Below are 18,016 nucleotides of genomic sequence, written 5' to 3' on the forward strand. Positions count from 1 at the left end.
ATATATATATATATATATATATATATATATATATATATATATATATATATATATATATATATATATATATATATATATATATATACATATATATATATATATATATAGTATACATTTTATATTACATTATATATATATATATATATATATATATATATATATATATATATATATATATATATATATATATATATATATATATATATATATATATATATATATATATATATATATATATATATATATATATATATATATATATATATATATATATATATTCTATATATATGTATATATATATATATATATTCTGATATAAAAGTACTTCCAAAAAATCAAATCAAATCAATTTCTAGCGAAAAGTGACCGTTTAGTATTTTTTATTGTTTCAAATGTGCTGAATTATTTTTAGCTTAATACACATATTAAATAATAATGTACAATAGCGTACATGTTAAAACAATTTATTTTGATGGAAAATTAAAATCGAAAATAGTTACATTTAATTTTTTTGAAATTGCCTAAAATATTTTGAGGGCAAATTAAAAAAAGAATAAAATATGATAAAGTAAAATAAATAACAAACCTACTTCGATTTTGATAGAGATGTTGGAAAATCCAGTCAAATTGAAAAAAATCATTTTTTTGTTTTGTTTTTTGTTGTTGTTGGTTTTTTTGAGCTAAATATACTTTTGGGGTAAACTAAATAAATTAAATACAATGTAAAATGAAATACATATCAAACATGAGGACATTTTAAAAGTCTCGTAAGTTGGAAAATCGAGTAAAATACAAAATAAAAGAAAATCAACAAAAACACATATCCTACCTACAAAAATCACTTTGCTCTTTTTAAAAATTAAATCAGTTAATCCAATTTGACAAATAAGAACCAAACATCCTTTCAATTAGCTAAAGTATCTTCCAATGGGATTGGTTTATTTTTATTTATCCATGTGTTTATTTATTTTTGCTTATTGTGTGCTAGCCATTAAGAGTGAAATCAAACCCATCAAGTAAAAAAATTAACACGCTGAATACATGTCTTTAGTACAACAGCATGCACACATATCTTTAAATTACAAAAAAAAGAGAAAAAAGAAAAGAAAAGAAAAAAGGTGTACCCATTTATCTACCATCAAAATTGTCTTAAAATATAGTGTTCAAACTAAAAATAGCTATTGTGTGAAATAACATTTTTTGACCAAAAATAACTTTTGACGTACAAACATATCTTAAAATAAGACACCTGCCTTCCTCCAATCGTCCAAAATATGAAATACATTAAAGTCAGTAAATTGTGTACCAGGACAAGAACTTATTTTTCCCTGAGAGTCAATTAAAGGGCTCAGTGACCAAACACTCGTGCTCCATCTTGACCCGTTGAAGCTTTATTTGAGGTGCAAATTTGAAGGAGAGCCCAATAATCCAGCACGGAGAGAGGGAAGATATTTGGCTTTGCGATAGAAATGGATTAAACGGCTTACATTAAATGCCACTTTAATTGAAGCAATCAATCGTGATTCTGCCTCAATACGATAACTGATGAAGGGGGCAGATAGCAAAAGTAGGTCACAGATTGGGGGGAATTGCTGGGCTTCCACGGTGGACATTCGGATTCAATATATATATATATATATATAAATGTATGTATAACCACAGCGTTTTGCCGTTACACCATTGCACTAAATCACATATCGATTAGATTTCGGTTAATCACGCAGCCCTAATTCCTAACTTTAATTCTAACCGTGACCCTGAATTGAGTTAGAATGAAATACAATTAAAAAAATACACTTACTGTAAATAGATTTTTTGGCCAATAGGGTCAGATTTTATTTAGTTGTTGTGTATCTTCATTTGTAAATATGTGCTGTGGACATTAAAATCGACTAAAAGCTAAGTAATTCAACTAACAAAAATGGCGACGCTTGGTGGTTTAGTTGCCTCTAATTGGCTTGTAATTTAACTGTGAGCCTCTGAAAAGTACCTCAGCATGCTTCTTATACCATTCATTTACTAGTCTGGCGCCCAAGAGAATGTTTTTCTACCATGTGGTCCACAAGCTAAAATTAGTTTGACACCCCCGACTTAAGACGTCCAAAACTTAAAAAGCCCAAAATTGGACACAATATGTATTAACGTTTAAAACAGTGCTAAAATTTGACACCAAGGCAAACCAAAATCTACAACCTTGGCCAGCAGTAAAAATCTATCCTGGGTGAATATTGGCATCAAGTTTTGAGGTTCAGAATCAAAATATTGTGCAAGGTCCAAGGTCAAAAAGACTGCAGGTTTTTTCTTCCGATCTTTGAGCGCACTCGACTTCCTCGCCGTGCTCGTTGTCGATAGAGCGCTAGCAAACAAGCGCGGTAGCGGTGACCTTTCCATTCAACCTGTTAGCGACGTGAGCTCGTTAAGCGTTCCTGTTTGATTAGCAAGGGGGTCGCAATCAAGGAGGAGTCCGGGACCTCTGCGGGCGGGGACATGGATCAATGGCCATCGGGGAGCTTTTAGCTGCTGCCAGGCATGACTTCTGCGTGCTCCGAATGCAAAAACAGAAAATGTCCCCTCCTGAAACGGGAGTCTGAACAGACGCACATCATAGACAGGGGAGATATACTGTATTTATACGGCAAAGTATACATTCTTACTCCGTGGACAAACAAGATGTCTGATATAAGATGCTATATTTTATTTGGTAATTTATATCTCATTCAATGACAGATTTCTTCAAATGGGAAGAGCCGATGCCAGACATATTTTGCCATTTTGACTCAGGCCGACAGAAAATGTAGTTCTGTAGCTATATAGGTATACCGGACGTCAAATGAAAGCTTGAACCGTCAACTTCAATTAGAAAAAAAGTAAGGTTCTAGCTTTTACCAGTGTTTAGTAAACATGAGTTGAATATTGGAAGGTCTCTTGAAAATACACGTTTCCCCAAAAACATTTGGTAAATGAAGCATTTCAAGCAGAACTTTCACTTTGGCGCTTTTTATTTTCCTTGCATTTTTGATACCTCCAATATCTAAACGATGTTTTTCATAAACTCAAGGGCTCTTTGCTTGCAAAAGACAACCACATTTTATTCCAAAATCACTGAACTTATGCAGGAACTATCCACAAACTTTGCAAGAACCTTTCAGCGCCTGATGTTTCCTGCCATCTAATCATCTCAAGAGGCTTGATACTGTTAGATTTTAGATATGTGTCACTAAGTATATCATAAAAGATAAAAGATTTGTCACGGACAAGAAACGGAGACGGGACCCAATTGCGTTCGTTTACTCAGCTTTATTTAGAAGGAGGAAAGGGCTTGCACCCACGATCCGGTGATTGTCGGTCACGGGTAGCAGATCGCTTGGAATGCGGAAGTGGTACTTCCGTGTGGAGCGAAGGCAATGTCGGGAGCAAGGAAAAAACAGGTCAATGGCCGGGACGGAGGAGCAAAAACGTAAATGGGTTTAGAAAAGAGGTGGATGACGGGAATCAGACGGGAAACAGGGCAGGGTTGAGTCAGGAGTCAAAAAAGGGCTTGCCTAGCGTGTAGCTGAGGTTTGCAGACAAACTGACAATTGTTGACAAGAAGACGGGAGTTTAAAAAGAGGTCAGCAGCCAATCAGCGGGCGTGGTTGTGGGCGCCATGGAGCCGACCCAGGAGCCCCGCATCAGTAATCGTGACAAGATTAGGCATCAATGTTTACAAAGTAGTGCTTGGAGACTGGCCAAGATTACTGAATGGGCTGTTCTTAAATTAAAACGATGTGCATTATTAAACAATTTTAGGTGTACACATAGTTTTTTGACTTTCTTTTCAGGTTACAACATAAAATATTTTAAACATTTCTGCTGATTTGGTGACTTGTTTTTATTGTTTGTTTGTAGTGCACAGCAAAAAAAAAATCTTACCCATTGGCTGTACATATTTCTTATTTTAAATCTAACTTTTCTCGTTTGAAACTTTCAATTTATTTTCAAAACACCACATACAATATCATAAAACAAGCAAAAACTTGTATTGTAATGTATATTACCTAGTGCGTCCTAATGGTAAAAAACTCATTTTGTTCGTTTAAAATTTGAAGATTTGAATAATCATCAAAATACATATAAACAAGTATTTATTTACTTTATTATATTTGAATGTCAAGTACTTCTTTTACATAGCATGAGCCTTACATAGAGGGAACCAACATTATTGTCCAACCTCTTGCTGCTAAGGGTTACCGAAAAAACAAAGCCTTATGTATGCTGGAAAATTCAGACAAGGCTGGGCATGTAAACGAAAAGTAAACTGGTGCTCTTTGGTCACTTTGAGTCTCCCTAGTATTCTTATGTTCGCTTGGTAGCACTCGTTTTTGGTAAAAGTACACAATACAGTGACATTTAATGGTCATATATTACACATTGTTCCTTGAAATCTAGCAACATTTCATGCCAATAGGGTAAGATTTCAATGTCTTGGGTAAAATCTTACTCCATCGGTGGAAAAGGTTGTTTATCCATCCATCCATCCATTATCTGCACCGCTTATTCTCAGTAGTGTAGCAGGGTTGCTGGGGCCCATTCCAGCTATCCTCAGGCAGTGGGCAGGGGACACCCTGAACTGGTTGCCAGCCAGTCGGAGGGCACACTGAGACAGACAACTTGCTCACTCATTCACACCGAGGGACGATTTGAACCGGCCAATTAACCTGATTTAACCCGACTGTCTTTGGAATTCGGGAGGAAACCGGAGTGCCGGGAGGAAAACCACGCAAGCATGAGGAGAACATGGAAACTCTACACAGAAGGATCGATCACATGACCTCAGGACAGTGTTGCACACGTGTTAATATTCAAATAAATGTGACGTGACTACTTAATTTTGATAAAAAAGTAAGAACATTTATACTTGAAATAAGTCAATTGCTTTAACTTGACAAATGGTTCATAATTTTGATTGAAGTGAAAGACAAAAATATTGTTTTGCTTTTATATCTTTTTTGGAGGAGGCAAAATAAAATATTACAAGGAAACATTCTGCCAATGGGGTCAATTTTTTTTTTTTTTAACTTCAGCAAGCAGAAGTGTTGAAGCTGGTTGTAAATGCGCACATTTCAACTTGCCCACAAGCAATCATGCAGAGAAACAAAAGCAAGCAAGAAGCCAACACCCGCTGAGCTCCAAGAGGGAGAAAAAAGCAAGCAAAATAGAGAAAAAAAAATCAGAATGCTCAAGTCTGTTGGTCTATTTTTACAGCAGGAAAGCAAAAGAGCTGCATAATGCATGACGGCTCTGTGGAGCATCCGAGATTTAGTTGGTCTACCACATGCCCAGGCTAAGTAGTTGGACTATCGCGTAACAAAGGAACACATTCCTGGAACACAATTACTTTTCTCTGTAACAACTACTCTAACGCGTAATTAATACGATCTTGTAACTCTACAGACATTTGCACATGATGCGTCAAAACCCTATTTTAGCTGCCTATTTAATTTCATCACAAATTGTTCTCACTGCATTGTTTTTCTACTCCTGAATACTTCTTCATCACTCACCTTCTGCCATACAACCCCTGATCCACTAGCCACGTAATCTGTGGGCGTGTTTACGTTTACCAACAATATAGAACTGAAACAGTTATGGCGGCACCAGCTCAAGCAGTACACGAGTACACGCATGCTGAGCTTCTCCATGTGAGGATATTCTCACTACCAAATACAGTGACCCCTCAATTATCGTGGATAAGTGGAAATACACAAAGTACCGTCTAGTAGCACCTTCTCGAAAGCCACCAAGGGTCAAACTTACAGAGAGTAGACATTCTTACGAAGAATATACAACTGTAAGAAAATAACAACTATAGATCTACAAATAATCAACACATGATTGCAGTTTAAAAATGGTAGTTATTGTCATCTCATTAAAGTACAATGAAATTGAGGGTTTCTTCTTTCAAAGTAAGAAAGCAGTTGGGAGATTGGCTTACTTGCTGCATGCTAGCATCCGGTATCCTCGGATCTGGCCAGGTCCCTGTGATGGTTAAACTACAACTTTCCCAAATGCAATAGTTTCTCACAAGTTGTGTACTTTGGTCATCATTACATGGGTAATGGATCCGGTGCTGATAAGATTCAGGCTCTGCAGCAGTGGCTTAAGTGTTTTTAGCTTAGCTGTAGCAGTAAGACCTACCTGCAGCCCCTCCTGATGCTACCTCAGTTGATTCCCGGGCTTGATAACAAACCACGGAACACCCGCTGGTGTTCACTATCCTCAGAGTTCGACTTCAAAGTAACGATCCGCCAAAACTACGAGCTGTCGCCATGCTCTTTGTTGCGGAGGCCTCATTGACTTGTGCACCTACCCAGCTGTTTGACTGACAGCAGACACCAACCTATCACAGTCGTGCACACAGCAAGTCACGCCCACACAACACACAAAGCCCTCCCCTAACTGCCACCACAATAGCATTTGTTGTGTGTTGTCTTCTCCAAACAAAGTTTACGATAAGTGTTTGTTCTGTCACTGAATATAAAAACCGAGAGACACGTGTTTTACTTAAACAAGTCACCAATTGTTGCTGTGGCTTATAGACTGTTAAGGGTGTGCTACTGTAAAACCACTTATGGTTACTTAATTTAAAAAGTAATACCCCTTGCATTACTGACACCCAGAAATATAGCATTGCTCTGAAAAAAAGTCAAAAACTGTTTAAAATAGCTATACAGTAAAAGAAACAGAAGAAAATGTGTACACCAACCTGTGAAATCAGTGAAGATTTCATCTATCCATCCATCCATTATCTGCACCGCTTATCCTCAGTAGGGTGGTGGGGGTGCTGGAGCCCATCTCAGGTGTCTTCGGGCAGTGGGCTGGACACCCTGAACTGGTTGCCAGCCAGTCGCAGGACACACCGGGACAGGCAACTCGCTCGCTCAGTCACAATATGAATCGGCCAATTAACCATGACATGCACTTTTCTGGAATGTGGGAGGAAACAGGAGTGCCCGGAGAAAACCCACGCAAGCACAGGGAGAACATGCAAACTCCACAAAGGAGATTCCATCTCATGACCTCAGAACTGTGCCGCACACGCGCGAACCACAGCGCCGCCGTGCTGCCCTGAAGACCGGTACCAGTCCGCGATGCAGCAGTTCCCGACCACTGGATCAAGGCATAGCGCTATTTTATTTGGTTTTACGAGCACCTTGACAGTAGTTTGTATACTATTATTTGTAACTACAAACTGCTTTTGGTTGTCAGTATTTTTTCAGTAACATGTCCAACACTGCCCAGGTGGTCTTATTACATTCTACATACACTTTAGCCAAGGGTTGCTCAAACCTTTGACTTTACAAAATAACAGTCAAAATGATCTACCCCACCACAAAAAAAATGGAGAGTCAAGATCAGTCTAACCTTCCAAATAATGCACTCCTATTAGAGAAATCGAATGCTCACAATATTATGCAATATATGCAATCTACTAGTACTACAACAGTGATCTACCAGTAGATCGCAATCCACGTATTGAGCAGCCCTGCTTTAGTCAGTTTGTCCCATTGTTTGAATCAAACCAACTATTCATTTATTCCTCCCACTGCTGCCAGAATTCAGGCCAATTACACCCCAATAAAATTCCAAATTGCATTCAAGGATACTAAATGACATGAAAAGAATCTCGCTCACAACAAATTGCGATTTAGGGTGGCAACATCCCCGAGTGGCGCTCAAAGGCGGATGAGGATGCTTCCCCGCAACCACTAGCGTGATTAGGTTTTAATTACAGAGGGCCACGGTGACACTTTCCCTATAATTGTAACTATCGGATCGCTCGGCTGCTGCTTGCACTAAATCAAAGCGGCATCCCCTAAAACCCCCACCCTGCTAAAACCTCCCAATTGCTGCTTGATGAAATGGCATGTCAGATGTTTCTCTAAAAATACTGCATGCATGCTAATGAAGTAGAAGTTGCATGTGGCGCTCTCACATATATTTGCATTATCGATTTTTGTGATGAAAAATGACCACCAATTTCTGCTCTGTTGTTAGGACATGAACTACATGGATAATCGAAATGATCTCAAGTAAGCAAAATAGCCCGGTAAAACCTGGCCGATGCAATACTGGATTGAGCTGCTTGGAGTGGTCGGTGATCGGGGTTTGCGATACCTAATTTGGCCACTAGAAGAAAGCATACCCCACGAAAGCAGGTGAGGATCGATTTTGGTGGTATATATTGGGGGAACCAAGGTCGCCTGTGTGGGTTAAAGTACAACAATGCATATTTTCAGAGCCAGAAATTTAGGTTTCAGAGCCTATAAGTCACATAAACACACACCAACACAAATCGCGATTTATTAAGTAGTTTAGAAGATATAATATAAAACAATATGGGAGCAGGTAATTAGCCAAGAAATACTTTGGAAGGCCGTACTTAAGAGAACACAGAATACATCTTCAAGATGCGCGCGACGCAACCTCATCCAGACCATAGTTATTCACAGGGCTCATTGGACTAGACAAAGAATATTCAAAATTTTCGAGAATGTTAATTCAAACTGGACACACTGTCATCAATCCCCCAGCCAATCTCACCTACATGTCCTGGTTATGTTCTTCTCTGCATAAGATTTTTCAAACCATTTAAAAACGTGAGAATTTTCAATCAAACCAGATCATATAATAGCTTTATTTGGAACTTCTTCAATCACATTAAAATTACCTAAAGCCGCAAAGGACATCATCGCCTTCATCACGTTACTAGCACGGTGCTTGATCCGAATAAGATGGAACTCATCAGTCCCTTCATCTCACACCATGTGGATCCCTTACCTTACTTCCGTTGAGAAAGAAAATAGATGTACACCATAGGGCTCTGTGAATATGTTCTACTCAAGATTGTCTGTCTTCCCTAACTACAATAGGTCAATAAACTTCGCCGACATCCTAGAATGATTAACCTACCTGATGTAACCACATGTAGCCTGTTCCACCCACACCATCAAACTTGTAACCCTGTCTCGTGTATAATTTACTGCGCAAGGTTATTTATTTATGTATTTATATTTATTTTTCTTTGATGCCAGCAGACCAGCATCTTGACCTGAAGCATTTCAAAGGCTGCACCGACCAGCTGACAGAGATGCGAAGCTGCTTTGTTGTTGTCATGGACTTTTTGGACAATTTTTTACATCTTAGGTTTGTTTTTCTTTTTAACGTTCACTATGTTTTGTATATTGTTACCCAATGCTAAATTTATTGCACACTGGTCATGCTATAAGGGGGATTACCACTTGTGAGGCCCCTTCTCAAGGTTGCTTTTTTTCCTTGTGCTGAGGTTTTTGTCACAAGCCAGAAACAGAGACAGGACCCAGTAGCGTTTGTTTACTCAGTTTTATTGATAAAGAGGGAGAGCAGTGCTTGCTTCCACGATCCGATGATCGCCGGACACGGTTCGCAGGTGGCTGGAACGCAGAAGTGGCGCTTCCGTGTCGAGCGAGGATAATCATAGGTAGCAGGGATACTGGTCACTAGCCGGGACGGGAGAGCAAGGGCGGTATCGAGTTCAGAAAAGAGGTCGGCGACAGGTATCAGGCAGGAAACAGGGCAAAACAGGTCGGTGGCCGGGATGGCAGATTAGGGCAGAAACGGTTCCAGAAACAGGTCGGCAACAGGTATCAGGCAGGAGAAAACAGTGCAGGAAAATGTCGGAAGGTATGAGCGTGCCTTGCTGTGAGCATAGGTTTGTAAACCGTCTGACGGCTTCCTCTTGGAAGCCGGGAGTTTAAAAAGAGTCTCTGAACCAATCAGCGCTCAGGGCTGTTGGCGCCAATTGGGCAGTCACAGGTGCCCTGGATCAGCAATCATGAAAGTTTTGAGTTTTTCCTTGCCCGCATGTTGGCTTAAGATCAGGGGAAGGTGTAATTGTAACATGGGCAGTCCTTTGCGACATCTTCAGAATAAGAGCTATACAAATAAATATGACTTGACTTAATGTGTAGTTGTCTCATGTGTGGGGAGCCACCCACTGCAGTAGACCGATTTACTTTATTCATTCCTTTTGAGTATGCCAAGTTACTTTTTATGTTCTTTTGTTTTGGCCTTGTTGTCTTCGTTCTTTTTTTGTTATTTTATGTTGGTGTGCATATATTAGGTATATTTGTTTTATGTTATACTGTCACTTTGGATGCCGTAACGTTATCGTGTGAACAGAGAAAGTGTTAAATTTGTATCCTAGAATGAAAATTTGAAACTTAAAAAATAAATTAGAATATAGATTTAAATAGATTTAATTCGTCATATTCAAGTATTTTATTTTATTTTAATTTTTGGCTGGGGGGGGCATTTCATTTGTTTCAAAAATAAAAAATTATACCCCCTGTTATTGGGACTTCAACTAAAAAAATATTTGTATCTTGTGTAATGTTGCTCATTTTAAGTATTATTTTTCATTTATAACGATATACAGTTTTTGTCTATAATCATTGTTTATATCCCATTTTCCTTTTTTCGGATAATTATGATATTTTCAGGTAATGTTATCATTATTTATTTATGGGAACTAAATTTTTAATTTTAATTGAAAAATGTGTGCTATGTTATTACCCTAACCCCTTAACCCTAACCCTAACCCCAACCATTACCTGAACCCTAACCCTCACCCTTACTGAATAAAAATACAATTTTATTTTATAATGTTGCTCATTTGAAGCATGTAACAATAATCTATTGTTAAATAATATATTCTATTCTAAATGTCTGATATGGAAAGTAATTTTGATTACTTGAGGATTTATTTCTTTCCTCAACGTAAAAAAATCAAATAAATAAATGATAAGAATATGCCCTGTTTTTAGGCCTCTAATAGAAAACAATATGTTATAAAATGTTGCTCATTTTAACGACTATTTTTCATATTGAACAATTTTTATGAAGGTTTTTTTGTAAAATAATTGCTTTTATTCTTTGCTGAATTTTCAGATACAAAACATTTTTTAATAATTTCTGGTACACTATAGTTATATATAGTTGTTACAATAAAAATAATCATTAACTAAAATAAACTGTTTGGACTGTTATTAGGACTTGAACTCTGTAAAATGAAATTATGCTCAATCCAAGTATTCTTTTTAATATTCAGTAATATTTAATTTTGGATAAAATCCTTTATTTTATTCCTGTCATAAGAATTCTTACATAAACTATAAGTGTGACAATTTTACATAATAGTAGTTACATTTTATTAATCTATTTACTATTTTTTGTACGTACTTTTACTATTGTTTTCTGTTTTATCTTCTCTTCAAGTCAGATTATTTGCAAATATGTAACATGGGACATGGGAACATATACAGGCCAGTTGTAGGTATGGTCCGGTCCGTCACTTTCTATTAAATTTATGAGACGCTTCTTGATGAGGGGCAAAGTTTTAATTACAGATTATTAAATAAAACAAGAGAGGAGGGGCAAAAAGCTCTTCTTTGCCAGACCCAAAGAGAATTAATACACTGCGCAGGACCATTTAGCAGGGAGTAATTACTCCCTAATTAGCCATTACTTATTCGATTAGCCTTTTATCAGCCGGTCATGGTCAAAAAGCAAGAATAGCGCATCCCAGATCCCTTCTTACCTTGTTTGCTAGCACAAGTGATTACTCACAAGCAGGTTTTTTTCTTTGCCTTCCTGGGGATAAAGGAATCACATATCCCCAGACAGTGTCGGAAGTGTTACTGAAAAAGTGAAGTAATTAGTAACATTTACATGTTACGTAGTTTAAAAGGACTAATAAAAAGTATTCGATACAGTTACTTTATACTTTATTTAAAAAAATACCTGACATTCCCCGGATTACTGACACCAAAAAGTACAATTACTCTAAAAGTAACTATCTAGTTAAAAAACGACCATGTATACTCCCTTATAATTTGGCCACATACTGATAGAAATCGAAAAAAATGTGTACAACAACCTGTGGAAGCTGTGAACCCTTCATTTTTCTTGGCTTGTGCAATCTTGAGAATACTTAGAAGAAACACTCCGTACCAATATTGTCTCTGGGCCTCAAACCACGGAAGAGCCCCTTCTTCGTTTTTCGGTAGCATCCAAGTTGTTTTCTTTTTTTCTCCAGCGATGGCAAGTTTACCCAAAAAAATGTGTCATTAAAAAGACCAGTTCATTTTTACCGTAATTTATTTGCTCAAGTTTTCCCCATTGATTTCCAGTTGGAGTGTTGTTCCTGGATAAGCAACTAAATATGGGCATCAAAGCCGTCTGCCTGATTTCGGTATTTTTTATTTTAAATTTGGCTTAGATGCGAGTAACACATTTTCTTCACTGTTATTACCAAGTTGTTACTATGTTATTGCCAGGTTAATTATTGCACATAGGGTTCAATTCACTAACTAAAAAATACTTTTACTTAAAAAAATCACAATGATCAAGCAGTATTTTAACAACAGGTCCGCAGGCACCTAAGCTGTCCTTTGGGCCATCCTGGTACCCGCAATAACCAGCTTGGAGCCCCCTTATAGAATGTAAATTATAATTAGGACATCTGGTTTCAACACAAAACAAACACTTAATATAGTAACCGCAAGAGGGAACCCAAAGACTATTCTATATGTTTCTCAAGGCAGAACAGTTACCGTATGCAGTACAAATTAACGACACTTCTTACAAGAGTACGTCATTTTGGTAATAAAATGTTTGTTAAAGAAAAGTCGTCATTCAAGTAACTTACAATATGTTTAATAATAACAATTATTGTCAAAAAGCTCCAACCACAGATGATAAGCGTTCAAAAATTTGCTCCTGAACTGCATACTGCGCTTCTCTTTTGTGTCTTTTTAGCAGAAAACTATTCATATTTTAACCACACAACGTCACTCGAAGACAGCTCTATATGCTTGTCAAAGGCAGAAGAGTTACCGTGCGCAGTAATATGTAGTTGTAACAATGCATTTCTAATTGTATTTACTGTGTTTTCACTGAATGAAAGCCACTTTCAAATTTCTGGCCAATTTTGGTTTTTGTGCACCAGGAAAGTGCTGTGTATATACAGTAGGGGGAATATCTACATGAGAAGAAATTCACAACCTCCTACTCGGGGCTAGAGATGGTGCTGCCGTAACTGAACTCAGTTGGATTTTTGAGGTAAATATAAAAACTTTTTAGAGTTTGCTACTTGGACAACATAAGTGAAGAGTTTACAATCATAGGATAGTATCATTAATTATCTGCATCTAAAAGTAGACGAATAATGTAGTATTGGACGAGATACAGCGAGTTAAAAAATGTTATTAACAATACGTTACAGTCTGTACCCTACCAAAATAAGTAACTGCATTAAGCCATTATTTTCAACATTTTCACCAGGCATGGAGAGCAAATTTCAATTCGATCACGGTCCTATACAGAGATACCTCCAGAAAACGTGACGGGCATCGAGTGCGTTTTTTCCCTCCAATGCTCAGACCAGCCAAGAAGCAGAACTACTCCATGCCAAACTGCGTCTACCATTTATTACACATAATTACATTCTTAAATTAAAAAAAACAAAAACAGTTCCTTGCATAGAGATATTACAATACCAATTTAAAAAAATGAATTATGAAACAAACCGGTAACAAAAATAAATCTTTCTCATTTGTCCATAATAAAGAACATTATCATACTCGTACGTTGTCATATACAAATGATAAATTTCAAAGACTTTATACAGTGGAAAGAAAGGGAGAAAGACAACTCAGGAAAACGGAAAAGGACGGGTGAGGCGGCGGGTGCGCGGGAGGATGAGTTGAAAGGGTTGATATATTTTAGGGGGAGGGGAGGCAACGAGGGGGAATGCTGGTATAAAAAAGGGGTCTGATTTAAAATTCAGGACATCAGCGATGTTGAGCTGCAGCCTGCACCTCAGACCCACTCAGTATTTGTATTTGTGTGTGTTTTTGTGCGTCTGTGTGTCGGGGTGGACGTGCACGAGTTTGCTTAAATGGATGTGCAAGAATCTGTGTATAAAACAGTCACTGTACAGAGTTTAAGCGGTTGCAATTATATGGAGGAGCCATCCTACCTTAAGTAGAAATAAATGTATAGATACCTACAGATATACGACACAAAAATAAATCAAAGAAAAACCTAAATCAGAGGACTCCAACTTGGTAGCCCCCTCTAAGAACACTGCCTGCGGATATGTTCTTGAAACATCTGACCTGTTTTGGGTCATGGCCATTTTCTAGTAAACTTGATTTTGAACAGACATGATGTTTTAGTGGTTGACTTAACTTCTAATAACTACAACCTGGTAATACAATATTAATAATCTGGTAATGACAAATTGTTACTTCAGAAATGTATATTACAATGGTAGCTCTGCGCCAATCAGGAACAAAATGTTGCTTTCAGCTTCAAAAAGGATGGTGACTGTTGATTTAGATATATTACATACATGCAATTTATTTTAATATTTGTCGTTTTATAATTTATTTTGTCCTTTATTAATTTTGGGATTTATTTTGACATGTATGTTGATGTGTATTTTTTCATTGATTTAATCGTGTATTTTGTCATATTTTTTGTCGTCTATTCTAACGGCATTTGTCATTAATTTTTTTTCGAGTATTTTACGCCGTATTTTGTCATTCATTTAATTTTGTTATGCGTTTTGTTGTGTATTATATCAGGTATTTTGTCATTTATTTATTTCAGTTTTTACTTTTTGGAAAATGTTGTCATTTTAATGTAAGTTGTTGTGTATTTTGTAGTGTATTTTGTGATTTTTTAAATTTTATATGTTGCTATCCATTTGCTCCAGTATTTTGTTTTTTATTTTGTCTTTTGTCGTGTATTTTATTTTGCCGAGTATTTTTGTGTATTTTGTCACAATAAAATGTTATTCAAAGGAGAGGGCGGGTAAAACTGTGCACCTTTCGTTCAGCACTGATCAACCAAAAGGTGAAAAGCAGCAACTGGGCCAGCCCCTAATTTGAAAAACATTTTATGATGACAATAAATAGATTGAATAAAGAACAAAATAAATGAAAATCTACAGGAAACAATACATAAAAAAAGACAAAATGCAAAAATACATGAATACATTGAATTTATGTCACGCAGCAAAGCATGAGTGGTTAGCACGTCCATGGCATCGTTCTGAGGTCATGGGTTCAAAACCAGCTACCAGCTATTTATGCGGAGTTTGCATGTTCTCCCCGTGGTTGCGTGGGTTTCCTCCCACATTCTAAAGACACGCATGTCGGGGTAATTGGCCGGTCCAAATTGTCCCTAGGTGTGAATGAGCGAGCGAGTTGTCTGTCCCTGTGTGCCCTGCGACTGGCTGGCAACCAGTTCAGGGTATTCCCTGCCCACTGCCCGAAGATGGCTGGGATAGGCTCCAGCACCCCTGCGACCCTAGTGAGGATAAGCGATGCAGATACTAGGTGGATGGATGAATTTATATCATATATATTTTTGAGTTATGTGATTTATTAACATGCTCATTTATTTATACGGTATATATTATTTATCCATAGATGTATTTCTACATATGGCAAGATCGGTCCTCCGTAGCTGGGCAGTGTGCACAAGCGGACAAAAAACATCAGATGTGTCAATTTTTTTTTTTCAAACAGAGTGCAAATACAGACCAAAAAAAAAAGAAGAAAAAAACATACATACACAGGCACAGCATAATTGACAATCGTTCAGTAAAAGGACACAGAAGTGAAACACGGAAAAAAGGTATAAAAAAGTAAACATTCACATTTGAACCTTCAAGAGCTCGCTTGGGGAGTGGAGACGTTTCCTGACCAGTTTTGGACTCGGGATTTTTTTTTTGCTCCAGTTAGGCAAAAAAAGAAAATACATTTCAAATAAAAAACAACCTTCATGGAGATTCGAGATTAAGCTGCCATTGGCGGTGCAAACCTTTATTATCGAGATACAGTCTGACAAAACGAAAAAATGAAATATTACCCAACTGGCAGAATATTTGCTAATATTATGAGGCGTCGTTTTTTGAGATGTATTATCTTGTTTCTGAAAAATCTCAAAATAAGCAACATTCTCATACTCAGCAGATGGTAGATAATTTAGGAAATTTGAGGAAATAGTTACAAAAAGTATTTTAAGGGACAGTGTGTATTATTAAACCACAATATGTCACTTTAGTATGTAGTGCAACTAAAAGCTAGTGCTAAAATGGAAAAGAATACAAACTACGGAGAGTCAGAGTGACCAAACCGCACAATTTTTTTCTCCATTCTTTTGTTAAGTTTTTAGCTTTTGAGGATACTTGTAGCAACAGGATGGCGGATTACAGCTACATTTAGATGAGGACCATGTTATGTAAATAAGATAATAGATTATATCAGTGATTTTCAACCACTGTGCCGCGACACACTATCGTCAGGTGTGCCGTGAGAAATTTAATGTCACTTTTTAAAATCTAAAATTTTATAAAATATTTATGAATTATTTTCTGCAAATAATATGTCACTGTCAAGCGTTTGTGCTGTACAAACTGGGGGTATTATAAATTGTATTGTAATTAAACATAATGTTCAGTGTCATTTTTGGTTAGTGGTGTGCTGCAAAGTTTTTCCAATGTAAAAAACATGCCCTGGCTCAAAAAAGGTTGAAAAACACTGGATTACATAACTGAAAATGTGCAAAATAACTCACCCTCAAGTACATAGGACAATTTTGGTAATTTTATGCATAAATTATTTTCGCAAACATTTTCTTAAAATGAGCAAAGTGGTGTGCCAGGTTCAAATTAAGACTTGTTTTGATTATTTTAATATACATATTTTTTTTCACTTTTACAACAAAGAATAAAATCTTATTCCAGTGTGAAAATAAATGCTCATTTCAAGTTTAATTTTTCCGATGTCGAGATATTTTATTGTTTTTATGTCAAAACAATTATTAAAAAAATAAAAAAAAATGAAATAAGCAACATTGTCTTATCTAGCAGTACATCGTTTTGCTTATTTATTTTTCTAAACTCGGTAGAACATTTTATATAAATTGAGTAAAATGTTAAAATGCTAAATAATACCGTTGTATAAAATACGCACAAATATTCATAAAACAAGCTCTATTTTCAGGGGCAAGAATGTTTTTTTGTTTCCTTGTTACTTGAAACAAGGACAGGGCAAAAACTCTAACCCGATTGCCAGACGCAAAAGTGGAAAACATTTTATTTTGAAGTATTTTTATAATTTTGGAATAGTGAAAAAAAAAACATACTTGAACAGGCACAGGGTTGATTTGTTTTTGTCCCTAGGTGAGAATGAGTGAGCGAATTGTCTGTCTCTGTGTGCCACGCGACTGGCTGGCAACCAGTTCAGGGCGTCCCCTGCTCACTGCCCGAAGATAGTTGGGATGGGCTCCAGCAACACCGCAACCCTACTGAGGATAAGAGGTGCAGATAATGGGTATATATATATATATATATATGTACAGTACATATACCAACTAGATAAGATCTGTTCGCTTGTTTTTAATGAACGTTTGAGCATAGCCAAACGAAGATACTCAAAACGGGAGAGAACAATTTTAAAAGGAGCAACATTTTCTGCTTAACGAGGTAACAATGTATTTATTTTTAATTTTTTTTGTAATATTAGGGATATTCTTTTCTTATTTTAAGATATTTTATCTTTTTTCCCCCGAAATAAAATTAGAAATATTTAGCAATAATCTCATAATCTTGCACATTATAAGAAAACTTTTTTTTCAACCAATACTTGTAATGAACTCAACTATTCACAGCTGGAAAATTGAGGTGTGCTTGAGTCAAGAAGACCGTGTGTATTGTTTAACACATCCTAGTGGTAAAAAAAAAATATGCATCGGAAAAGCAAGCATATTTATTCAAATAAGAAGCGAAGATACTTGAACTATTTTATAAACATACTCCTAGGTCGAAAAATGTGTATTTTTTTACACAATGTGAGCCTCACCTAGACGGAGCTGATATTAATACCAGCCATCTTGCAGCTACGGGAAGCCAAAACCTATTGAA

Source organism: Urocampus carinirostris, chromosome 3 (genome assembly GCF_059441175.1).
Source record: "Urocampus carinirostris isolate Australia breed hairy pipefish chromosome 3, RoL_Ucar_1.0, whole genome shotgun sequence".
In the NCBI taxonomy this organism is placed as follows: domain Eukaryota; kingdom Metazoa; phylum Chordata; class Actinopteri; order Syngnathiformes; family Syngnathidae; genus Urocampus; species Urocampus carinirostris.